Genomic DNA, 11,392 nt, shown 5'->3' with positions numbered 1-11,392 from the left:
GTACGTTGGCGGTTCACACCAGTTCAGAAGTAAGGTATCTTAAATTGCACTCGACAATGTTATGAATACTTTAAAATGCTTGAAGCCATACTTGATGCCTTCCATAACGTGTAAAGTAAGAAGTTAGCCTGTGTTAAAAAGTGGTGATCCCTGCAGATTACCAAGGCATCCAGTCTCCCAGCAAGTGCCAAGAGGCATTCATTCAATGCTCCGCTGACACCAATTTGCCCAAAGGTATGCATTATATGTGGAAAGTACATTACGTACGGTGTAGAGGTGGTTGTCTAGTGATATAAATGGTAAGGTGGTGGTGCTGGTGATTGTGATGGTACTACACTGTTATTACCGTATGTCAGTATATTGAGGCTTGATATCACTTTTATTAATGTGCCAGTATTTCATTACCTATCTTATGAAATAACACTAGCTCTTGATATATTCTTTTCTACAAACCTTTAACAATAATTGAAACGTTTTTTTTAAATTGAATTCAATGCCTTTTCTTATTGATGAAAATAGGAAATAATTATGGCTACCACTGGCTAGACACGCCATACCTTGCCTTGAGTTTAGGTATGGTTAGGTTAGGTTTGATATGGTTGGGTGTAGTTAGGTTAGTTTTGGGTATGGTTAGATTACACCAAGTACAGTTAGGTTAGTTTGGGTGTGGTTAGGTTTGGATGTGGTTAAGTTAGTTTAGGTATGGTTAGATTACAGCAGGTATGGTTAGGTTAGTTTTGGTGTGGTCAAGTTAGTTTAGGTATGGTTAGGTTACAGCAGGTATGGTTAGGTTAGTTTTGGTGTGGTTAAGTTAGTTTAGGTATGGTTAGAACCTTGGACAAAAAATGAGGAACATCACTGAACCAAAAGATTTTTATTTATTTATTTATTTATTTATTTTATTTATTTATTTATTTATTTATTTAATTTTCTTTTAATATTTCAATGAAAATTAGCAGTATTACTTATATCTGTCGACTTTCCAAGAGGGTTAGAGAATGCCTCAAGCCATTTGTAAGATAAGATTACACGTAAATTGCTTGGTTTAAGAGAAACTGGCATGTTAGTAAAATGAATCTTTACTGTCATGTGAATCAATATTTATAAATACAAAAAGTTTAAATCTCCAAGAACAACCTGTGTTTTACAGTAATGTGGGGTAGCCCACATGGGACCCATAAAGTAGCCCACAAAACACCCACATGCCTCCCATTATCCAATGTTGGCTGGGTATATATATATATATATATATATATATATATATATATATGAGGAGGCAGTAGACATCTGCCTAAATGATAATTACTACCAGTGAGGTCTAAAGCACTGTTCAGGGGGTGCTGTGAACTTATCATTAAACCCAGCTGTGACCTCGCTGAACGTTTCCCTTTGTGTCTCACAACACAAGGGGGCAGTCATAGCCTGCCCTCTAAAGACAACTCTCTTCCTCCACACAAAACTACAAGCACCTAATAACACACACACCCTTCACTCAAAAATTTTTAAAATCATCGTGGCGACTCCTACACCAGCCTCGTAGTCCCCATCTGGGGAGGGGACCATAAATGTCCCCAGGTCAGACTGCCTTTCTGTCAAAGACCCTAAGTGTCTTGACACCCCCCTCAACTTTTTCTTCATTAACTTCTGCAACATTCGCAGTCAAAGATCTAATTTTCAATCTGTAGAACACCACCTCTCCTCTTCTAAACCTCATCTTCTTTTCCTCACTGAAACTCAGGTGTCTGAGGCAACTGACAGTAGCTCCTTTTCTGTTCCCTCTTACTTTCTCTATCCTCATTTTCAGTCCAAAGCTGGATGCTGCATTTATGTGCACAATGATTTAACCTGCTCTCGTGCCCACGCTCTTGAATCTTCTGAGTTTTCCACCATCTGGCTACGACTACAGAGTCACTCTCATACTAAATTTATCTGTGCTGTATACCTCTCACCTAACTCCTCTGATTATAAGAAATTCTTTAACTACTTAACTTCCAAAGTGGAGCACATTCTGACCCTCTTCCCTTTTGCAGAGATCTCCATTCTTGGAGACTTCAATGTTCACCACCAGCTTTGGCTTTCCTCTCCCTTCACTGACCATCCTGGGTGAACTAGCCTACAACTTTGCTATCCTCCATGACCTAGAGCAATTGGTGCAACACCCTACTCGTATTCCTGACTGTCTTGGAGATACACCCAACATTCTTGACCTTTTCCCCCAGCCTCAGCCCCAGCCCCAGCCTTTTCATCCCAGCCTCTCCCAGTGTATCCTAGCCTCTCCCAGTCCATCCCAGCCTCTCTCAGTGCATTCCAGCCTCTCCCAGTCCATCCCAGCCTCTCCCAGTCCATCCCAGCCTCTCTCAGTGCATTCCAGCCTCTCCCAGTCCATCCCAGCCTCTCCCAGTCCATCCCAGCCTCTCCCAGTGCATCCTAGACTCTCCCAGTCCATCCCAGCCTCTCCCAGTCCATCCCAGCCTCTCCCAGTCCATCCCAGCCTCTCCCAGTGCATTTCAGCCTCTCCCAGTGCATTCCAGCCTCTCCCAGTCCATCCCAGCCTCTCCCAGTGCATCCTAGCTTCTCCCAGTCCATCCCAGCCTCTCTCAGTGCATTCCAGCCTCTCCCAGTCCATCCCAGCCTCTCCCAGTGATAATAAAGCAATTTGGATTTAGGAAAGGGAGATTGTGTTACAAACTTACTGAGTTACACTTAGATCTATAGAAAACTGTTATCAAATGGCATATAACATTTTATGTTATATGCCATAATTTATTATGGCATATAACAGATTATTATTACAGATGCCATTTCTTAAAGAAATGGCATCGTTTTTTTTTTTTTTTTTTTTTTTATTATTATTCTCTTTCTCTCTCTCCCTCCCTAAGGCAGTGCTCCTCTTACAAAGAAAAAATAAATAATTAAATAAAATAATTAATTTACAAATCAAGGGCTGGATTTGTGTCTGTGGAGGCCTGTGAGCAGCCTGAGTGTGGAGGCCATCTACCTGAAATATTTATATTAATATTTTTGTATCTGTATTCCATGCAGTTTTTAATACATATAATATATTATAGTGAAAGGAACATATTTATTTAGTGTAAATGAAACAAGTGGTTATTTTGATAGTAATAAAAAAAATATTTAGTTCATAGAAAACTAGTGTTTGATTAATTTAAGTTTCTTTCACTTACAGAATATTTATGTGGGAGACTCCTCAGATTGTGGAGACCCCAGATTGTGGAGGCTCCTGGGCAGCTGGTCTTTTTGTGGACTCCTAAATCTGGCACTGAACAAAATTCTCTCTCTCTCTCTCTCTCTCTCTCTCTCTCTCTCTCTCTCTCTCTCTCTCTCTCTCTCTCTCTCTCTCTCTCTCTCTCTCTCTCTCTCTCTCTCTCTCTCTCTCTCTCTCTCTCTCTGTCTCTCTCTCTCTCTCTCTCTCTCTCTCTCTCTCTCTCTCTCTCTCTCTCTCCTCTCTCTCTCTCTCTCTCTCTCTCTCTCTCTCTCTCTCTCTCTCTCTCTCTCTCTCTCTCTCTCTTCTCTCCTCTCTCTCTCTCTCTCTCTCTCTCTCTCTCTCCTCTCCTCTCTCTCTCTCTCTCTCTCTCTCTCTCCTCAACTCTCAACCACTGGATGGTATATCAGTTCACACAGCAAGAAGCCAAGGACCCACCGAGGCTGTCACTTGGAAGAGGGTCATTGTTGTTGCATCCAGCATCCCAGCCTGACTGCCTAGACAGGTCCCGCAGGTTGCTGAATGGCAGAGGTGCAGGCTGCTCCACAGCAAGATGTGAGACCAGTGTGGCAGAGTATGATGTGTACACAATGAGGGACACACTGTAGCCCAACCCAGTAGATTACCCGTGCTGCAGTGCTGATTGGGTAGGTGTTGGAGCCTGCAGGAGGAAGAGGAGGAGGGAAAGATGCCATGAAAAGGCAATTTTAAGACATGGAGGATGATGCAAAGGCAATTTAAAATCTTTGAAAGTAACACATCTTTTTAAATTTAAAAATGTAGAAAAGACCATTTTTAAAATGTTTCAGAGATGAAAATGCAATTTAAGAGTTTTTCTCATCATTTCTAAAAGATTTATATCTCATATCTTACTAAGAAAACTGTTGATATCATCATATGAAGAGAACTACTGATAAAATTAAATACATTACTTGATATCCATATCAGTCATATTAACACCACTTGCTTATATTGCTCATGCCAGAACTAATTCAAGTTAATATCAGCTCAATTATGAAAATACACCAGGTATCATGTAAAGTTTCCCAGTTTTAAATCTATCCTTTAATAACTGTCTTTCTGTATTCCCATCTTATCAAACATTAAACACCACTACCCTTGCATTCAACTTAGTCTCATACCCCAACAGGTCCTCACCCTGCTGTAGGAGGGCTGGCAACATGTACCAGCCATCTTACCAAACACTAAATGCTCCAACACTTGAACTGACCAGTCTTACACCTCAACAGGTCCTCACCTTGTTGTAGGAGAGCTGACAACATGTACCAGCCAGCAGCAACTCCCATGCTAACAGGCTTCTCCCCCGTGGGTATGTAGCACCTCTGGAGTCGCTCGATGAAGAAGAGGATGCTGGCGAGGCCTGTCGTGTTAGCCGGGATGCGCCGGTACAGAGCTGTGTCCGTTGGGGTTGTGTAGGCAAGCATCTTCTTGGCAAGGTCCTCGTAGGTGGCCGCAAACAGTTTACGGCTGTGGGATGAGAACTTGTCTTGTGAATGTGACGTTTGGGGTGAGTGTTAATCTGATTTTGTGTTACTATGTTCTGTGGGGAGTGGGTGTTAATGTGATTTTTTGTTAACTGAATGCTGTGTCTGACCTCCTGAGGTGTAGTATGGTGGGCCACAAGATTGTCCCTTTCCACTAGGGGCTGACAGATGATATTAAGAGTTGTGAATGTGTGTGTGGTGTTAACGTGCTGGAGTGTGCACAGCCAGGAGTGTTTGGGGAATGAAAATAAAAGGAGTTATGGATGTTTAAAAATGCATCTTTTGAGAGCTAAGTATACAAGAAAGTTGGTGTGTTTGGGGAATGAGTAAACAATGAAGAAATGTTTTGAGGAACTGGGTGTGCAGAGGCAGGAGTGTTTGGAGAATGAGAATACAGGAAGACAGGAATGATTTGGGAATAAGTGTACAAGAAAGGAGTGTTTGAGTGACAATATATAAGGAAGAGGTGTTTTGAAAATGAGAGTACAAGGAATGAGCATTTTGGGAGTTAATATACAAGGAAGCAAGTATTTAAGGGACTCAAGTATACAAGATTATTTTCCTGTCATATGTCATTATACAGTGTTTTTCTTTGTTATATACATCATTCCCTTTCACTTTTCATATCTTGTGTTCTCGTCATTCTGATGTAATGTTACAGATAGAGAATGTTTGGTGTCAAATTTTCACTAATTTCATATGTGTATAAACTTTCATTTACTTGACTTTTTTTTTACTATTACTACTATATTTGCTTGCTTTTTAAACAAGTCTTTTCTTTCAGAGGAGGGAAGCACAGGGGAGGAGGAGGACGAGGAGGAAGAGAGTGAAGAGTCACAAGAGGAGGAGGAAGGTGGAAAGAAAGAGGAAGGAGAGGAGGAGGAGGAGGAGGAGGAGGAGGAAGATGGAGAAGGAAAGGAGAAAGATAAGAAGGAAGGCAATGTAGAATGGAGGCGTCCTTGGTTTATGTTCAGTAAAGCCCCGTATTCTTGTCATGGCAATGTAGAATGGAGGCGTCCTTGGTTTATGTTCAGTAAAGCCCTGTATTCTTGTCATGGCAATGTAGAATGGAGACGTCATTGGTCACATACTGTTCTAATGTATGTGCACTTGCCACGCTGTTCACCAGGCAAAAGGCGTTGCAGAAAGAGCGCGAGATCACTGTGTTGTGGGAGAAGACAGAGTCCCTTAGTGGTCAGCTGGTGACGGTCCACAACCACAGCCACTTTGAAGAGAATGGCCTGAGCCACGACCACCTTGCTCAAAGAAAATATCACGTTGACAGAGCTGATTAAACAACTAGAAGATAAGCTCAAACTTTCAAAGGTACCACAAGTGTCTTTGTATATTAGTTTGGTTTACTTTGTAAGATTAATCATTACTGAAAACAATACATGGAGTACGTGAGGTTGTGTGTTTGTTTATGCATGGAGACAGTTTCCTTAAAAATGGGTGGAGAGTACTATGGTGCTTTAGATGTGGAAGGATGAGTGGAAGGAATGCTTGGAGTGTGCAAGGCTCAAGTGTATGCAGAAGAGCACTGACAGGAGTGTGAGGACTACTCTGTCATGACCGTGTCTTTAAGACATGAACAAATGATGCAGTGTTGGAATCATGAAGGTGTAAAAATGCAGGATATGGATGGGATGCTACATCAGCAGCTTTTTGTCATTAAGGGTGGTAAAGTGAAAGATTTGTTAATCACTTTGGTCTTTAGTTGATGCTTCTGGGTGAGGCTTTCCTGTTTAAACTTGGCATAATATATATAAAATGATGTGGCATGTTAAACAAGTTAACTTACTGCCTTCTTGTGTCTTTCACAGATAGAAATCAAAAACATCACAAGACAGAATAGTGAGCTGCATGCACTTATCACAGAGTATAAAGTCACTCCCTCAGAGGAAAAAGACAAGGATGGCACGTCTTCATGTGAGAACTCAGAAGCTAAATGTGAGCTACCATCCACATGAATATATATTTGTATATCAAACTGACATTCTCCTTGGAGGGAGGATTTCCAAAGTGCACACACACACACACACACACACACACACACACACACACACACACACACACACACACACACACACACACACACACACACACACACACACACACACACACACATCTCTGCATCAGGACTCAACAGCCAGACTGATAAACAATTACTTCACCCAAGATGATCAGCTGATAGGATTAGCTGTGGATGAGCCTCCTGTGGTGACTAGGAGTACAAAAGCCAGCAGCTAATTTTGGGAGCTGCCAGTCATCATGGTCCTGGTGTCTGAGGTGCTGCTTTTGCATTTTCCCAGTCATGGGTGGAGGCCACATCACATTTATTCATTCACAGTTGCTCTTAGTTATCTCTGTTACAAGTTTAAATTTTTCCTGGCTCCACAGACATTTCTGGTGCATCTAACCCTCTCTCCATTGCCCTTCTATTTCCCTTAGTCTTATACCCACTTTTTACATTACGTCTAATTACTTCCATTGGTCATTCTTGGCTGGCCCTCTGTTGCATCGATTTTTCACCTCCAGGTACAGATACCAAGGGGAAATTGCTGGGTCAAGTGGCTACACTGACATCTGAGGTTAGCAGGTTGGAGAGTGAGTGCAGCAGTCTTCAGGTTCAGCTAGACTGTGAGAGGGATAAGTATAACAAACTGCTGGGAGAATCTCTTGCTCATGAAAAGTTGTCTGAAGATGTCATAACTGAACCAAAAGGTAAGAAAGTTTATATTCTCTAATAATAAAGCAAATAATTTTTCCTCACTGTTGCTCAATTTTTTGAATTAATAACAAAATAAAAGCATTGTTATTGGATTTGTTTATTGAGGCTGTATTAAGAAAAGTTGAGAGAAACAAACTTATTGTTTTATCAGGAGAAACAACAGGATTGGGAGGAACTGAGCTTTAACAGAAGCTGCAACAACTGCAGGAGGCTCACAGGGTCCTGGAGAGCAGGTTAACTTGCAGCATGAAGGAGGTGGCAGATTAGTGATTTCTGCTGCATCTCACACACTTCTTATTCAATTGCTTGCAGGTTAGTGATCTCTGCTGCATCTCACACACTTCTTATTCAATTGCTGGCAGGTTAGTGATCTCTGCTGCATCTCAAACGGTTCTTATTCAGGTGTTGACCAAAGTACTAAGCCTTCATATCATTACCTTGCTCTGTGATGGAGGCTACACCATCTGGCATCTAGCTGAGATTTAATGTTGCAGTAAAGCTTCCATATGAGTTCATGTAGAGCAAAATGTTTTCAAATGCCAGGGAAGTAGTGTAATGTAACCTTCCAGAGAAATCTATCCCTCATTTATTAGTTAACAGGAGTGTTTAATGTACTTAATGTGATTAGCCAGGATCAAGGGTCAACTTCTTCACTGACCATTTACTCTCAGGTGATGTATCTGTCCTCCATGAGTCACCAGAGACACATAAGGTGTTGTAAGTGAAATTTCATCTATTAGATTTATTCAAAATGTGAATTAACACAGTTGTTTCCTGCAGGATTTGATATCAAAGCTGGTGCAGGAAAAGGAAGCAGATCATGACCTTCAGCAGCTCGAGAAGATAAGCAGCGTCCTTATATATATGTTATATAAATATGTTCCTTTCACTATAATATATTATATGTATTAAAAACTGCATGGAATACTACTGTATTCCATGCACTTTGTATTCCATGTACTCGTATTCCAGCCACTCAGTCTCCTACTGAGTGGCTGGGGTTTTCCAAAAGTGAGGGTTGGTGTTCTATACCATACCATGTGCCCTGTTTGTATTCCTTCTCTATCCTCTGTATTATATTCTATGTAAAGATGGTGCTAGGGTGGGATCTACTTCTTATTCCCTAAAAGTGATGAGGAGTGACACTGGGCAGCATTAATTTGCTCCTTAGAGATGGCTGGGTTCCTGTGGATGAGTGGGCCATGCTGTGCTTTGTCAAGGATGGTGTTTGGTATTGTGATGACTCTTGCCACAATCAAGTGTCTCCCACAGAGTAGTGGAGTACCTATGTATGGTGTTGACCCAAGCTGTCCAGGTCTCATCCAATGCCTTAATATGATTTAGATGATCAAAATGGTTTAACTCACCATTTAATCAGCTGACTGATTTGAATGGAGAAGTATGTAATGTGTTGTAGCCTAACCATCCCTGCCAGCATGGTCAGACTCTTGGTAGTAACCTGAAATGCTCCTAGGTAGTGAGTATCATTGCACATAATGATCTTTACTTTGTCAGTAATTCAATGATACTGAATATTACTCTACTGGATTTTGCTCAGCACTGCTTGGTAACTTTTGGCCATAATCCCAGGTCTGGAATGATATGAAGCCATGTTTTTACATTCCATATGAGACAGGCAAGCACTATGCTTTGCCTGACTGATACCTGTACTTTGCATTTATGACCCCAGGTAGTTCATCACTCTCTCTCTCTCTCTCTCTCTCTCTCTCTCTCTCTCTCTCTCTCTCTCTCTCTCTCTCTCTCTCTCTCTCTCTCTCTCTCTCTCTCTCTCTCTCTCTCTCTCTCTCTCTCTCTCTCTCTCTCTCTCTCTCTCTCTCTCTCTCTCTCTCTCTCTCTCTCTCTCTCTCTCTCTCTCTCTCTCTCTCTCTGTTTGGAATTATACTGTATATTAGGAAATATCATTAAAGAGTGTGTGTGTAAAAAGTGTTTGCATTATTGTGCATTTGATGTTGGTTTCATGATTTATAAAGATTGCTATTTTTAATAAAGTTATTGAAATTGTTATTGAGTGTTTGTATTGAACTCATTAGCTTTGTAATAGTGTGCGTCTCATCATGCATTCATTAATGATGTAGAGTGGAAATGTCCACTCCTATCATGCATAATATCAATGCATTATTGGTTTATGTTGTTATTTGTGTATAAATTGTAAAGTTATGCCAGTCTATTTTAGTACAAACTAAATATCAGCTGGAAGAGAGGACAGGTAATGGCACACTAAAACACAGGAAGGGACAATGATATAACCATCCAATTTAACAATACACAGAGCAAGAAGAATGAGAAAGCAATAAAAATGGATTATTTAATGGATGATTAATAGACCCTCATTTGTAATGTTATTTCAGGCAAGAATATTAAAAGAGACAGCTGGCTTGCCCTTTGTACTTGTTCAGCTTGCCCTTAGCACTTGTTCATACATGACAGAATGAGAGATCTATGGGTGGGGGTGACACCTGGAAATGGGTATGATTCATGAAGGGATTGATTGATTGGTTGACTGACTGATTAAGAAAAAAAAACGTAGCAGTGGAGGGTGGGGGGGGGGGAAGGCGCCCCCAACTTTCCAGTCATATATGGCGTGGAAGGGACAATACCAGCAAAGAAAAATATGAGAAAATGCATAATTTACTACAAAACCCAAAATGCGAAATAAAACCTTGCCAAATTGAACCTTCCCACGAAGGTAATGAATGGAGTTTTGATGCAATGAGCCACAGTTACTTAAAACACTCAACAAATATAACACCTGCCAAAAAAATAAAATAAATAAATAAATAAAATCAATAAATAAAGATAAAAACGCGAGAAAACCTTTAAATTATCACAACGCGAAATATACACACACGCTAAACTGGATGCGTCATTAATTAATATCCCCCCAATAGTTTATAGCCCCTCCCCTATTCATTGCTCCCCCCCCCCCCTCCCTGCCTTGAGGAACACCTTCACTTATGGCCTGCTGTTGGGTCAGATTTGAGCCATTTTAACCTCGAATTACATACAATACATACATACATATCGTCTCCTTGCAATAATTATAATAGTCTTCCTGGCTTAATTTTTGTTTATTCATTATTCCTTATGTATTTATTAATTATTTGTCATTTGTCTAATTCCTTATTTTATTTAGCCTCGGTATTTAACTAAGCATTTTTTTTTTTTTTTTTCACTTTCTGACTGTGGCCCTTGCAATGAATGGCTTAATTGTTTATTTACTGTTCCTTACGTGTTTATTGATTATATGTGAGTTATTTATTTGATATTCATGATTTTTTTTTTAACTTCGTATTTCTTTATATGATAGTTTTATCTTTTCGTGTTTTCTGGCTTAAGTTTTGTTTATTACTCCTTGTTTATGTTATTAGGTGTGTCATTAATTATTTGTCTTATTTCTCGTAGTTTAATGGATTTTTTAGCACTTTAATTATTAGAGTTCCTCACCAGTCATTTTATTCGATAGAGAGAGAGAGAGAGAGAGAGAGAGAGAGAGAGAGAGAGAGAGAGAGAGAGAGAGAGAGAGAGAGTCTAAATGAATGATAAAAAAAATAATAATCAGTTACAGTATTTTATTTATAAACAAGAACAATTCATGATAATAATAATAATAATAATAATAATAATAATAATAATAATAATAATAATAATAATAATAATATTTAAATACAAGGAGGAAAATGTGTAATAATAATAATAATAATAATAATAATAATAATAATAATAATAATAATAATAACAATAACTGCTTTTATCTTACTCACACAGATAAATAGTTTTATAAATAGTTTATTGACCATAAACATTGTGTACATACACACAAAATTAAATAGAACAGATAAAAATTTCAAAATGTAGTCAGTGACACACAGAAGACTGGTGACAAAACCTACTAAAGCCCATTAAATGATTGGG

At 39.6% G+C, this 11,392-nt stretch overlaps 2 long non-coding RNA genes across 3 annotated transcripts in view; both read left to right on the top strand.

Annotated features, from left to right (window-relative positions):
- LOC135115079 (uncharacterized) overlaps nt 1-3,391 on the top strand; it is a 3,624-nt gene extending 233 nt beyond the window's left edge. Inside the window, exons 1-3 of one of the 2 annotated variants that reach the window (XR_010275818.1) lie at nt 1-29; nt 157-234; nt 3,188-3,391. The exon at nt 1-29 is cut by the window's left edge and continues 233 nt beyond it. This is a non-coding gene — a long non-coding RNA (uncharacterized LOC135115079). The other variant, XR_010275817.1, reaches the window with a different exon arrangement.
- Nucleotides 3,392-4,915: 1,524 nt separating this feature from the next.
- Nucleotides 4,916-9,484, top strand: LOC135115078 (uncharacterized). The gene is made up of 5 exons (XR_010275816.1): nt 4,916-6,054; nt 6,552-6,678; nt 7,267-7,452; nt 7,611-7,771; nt 8,240-9,484. It is a non-coding gene; the product is annotated as an uncharacterized LOC135115078 (long non-coding RNA).
- The last annotated feature ends 1,908 nt before the right edge of the window (nt 9,485-11,392 follow it).

The sequence above is a fragment of the Scylla paramamosain genome, chromosome 28 (genome assembly GCF_035594125.1).
Source record: "Scylla paramamosain isolate STU-SP2022 chromosome 28, ASM3559412v1, whole genome shotgun sequence".
Classification (NCBI taxonomy): Eukaryota; Metazoa; Arthropoda; class Malacostraca; order Decapoda; family Portunidae; genus Scylla; species Scylla paramamosain.
The sequence above is the reverse complement of the archived record's forward strand: the minus strand, read 5'-3'. Positions and strand labels throughout refer to the sequence as shown.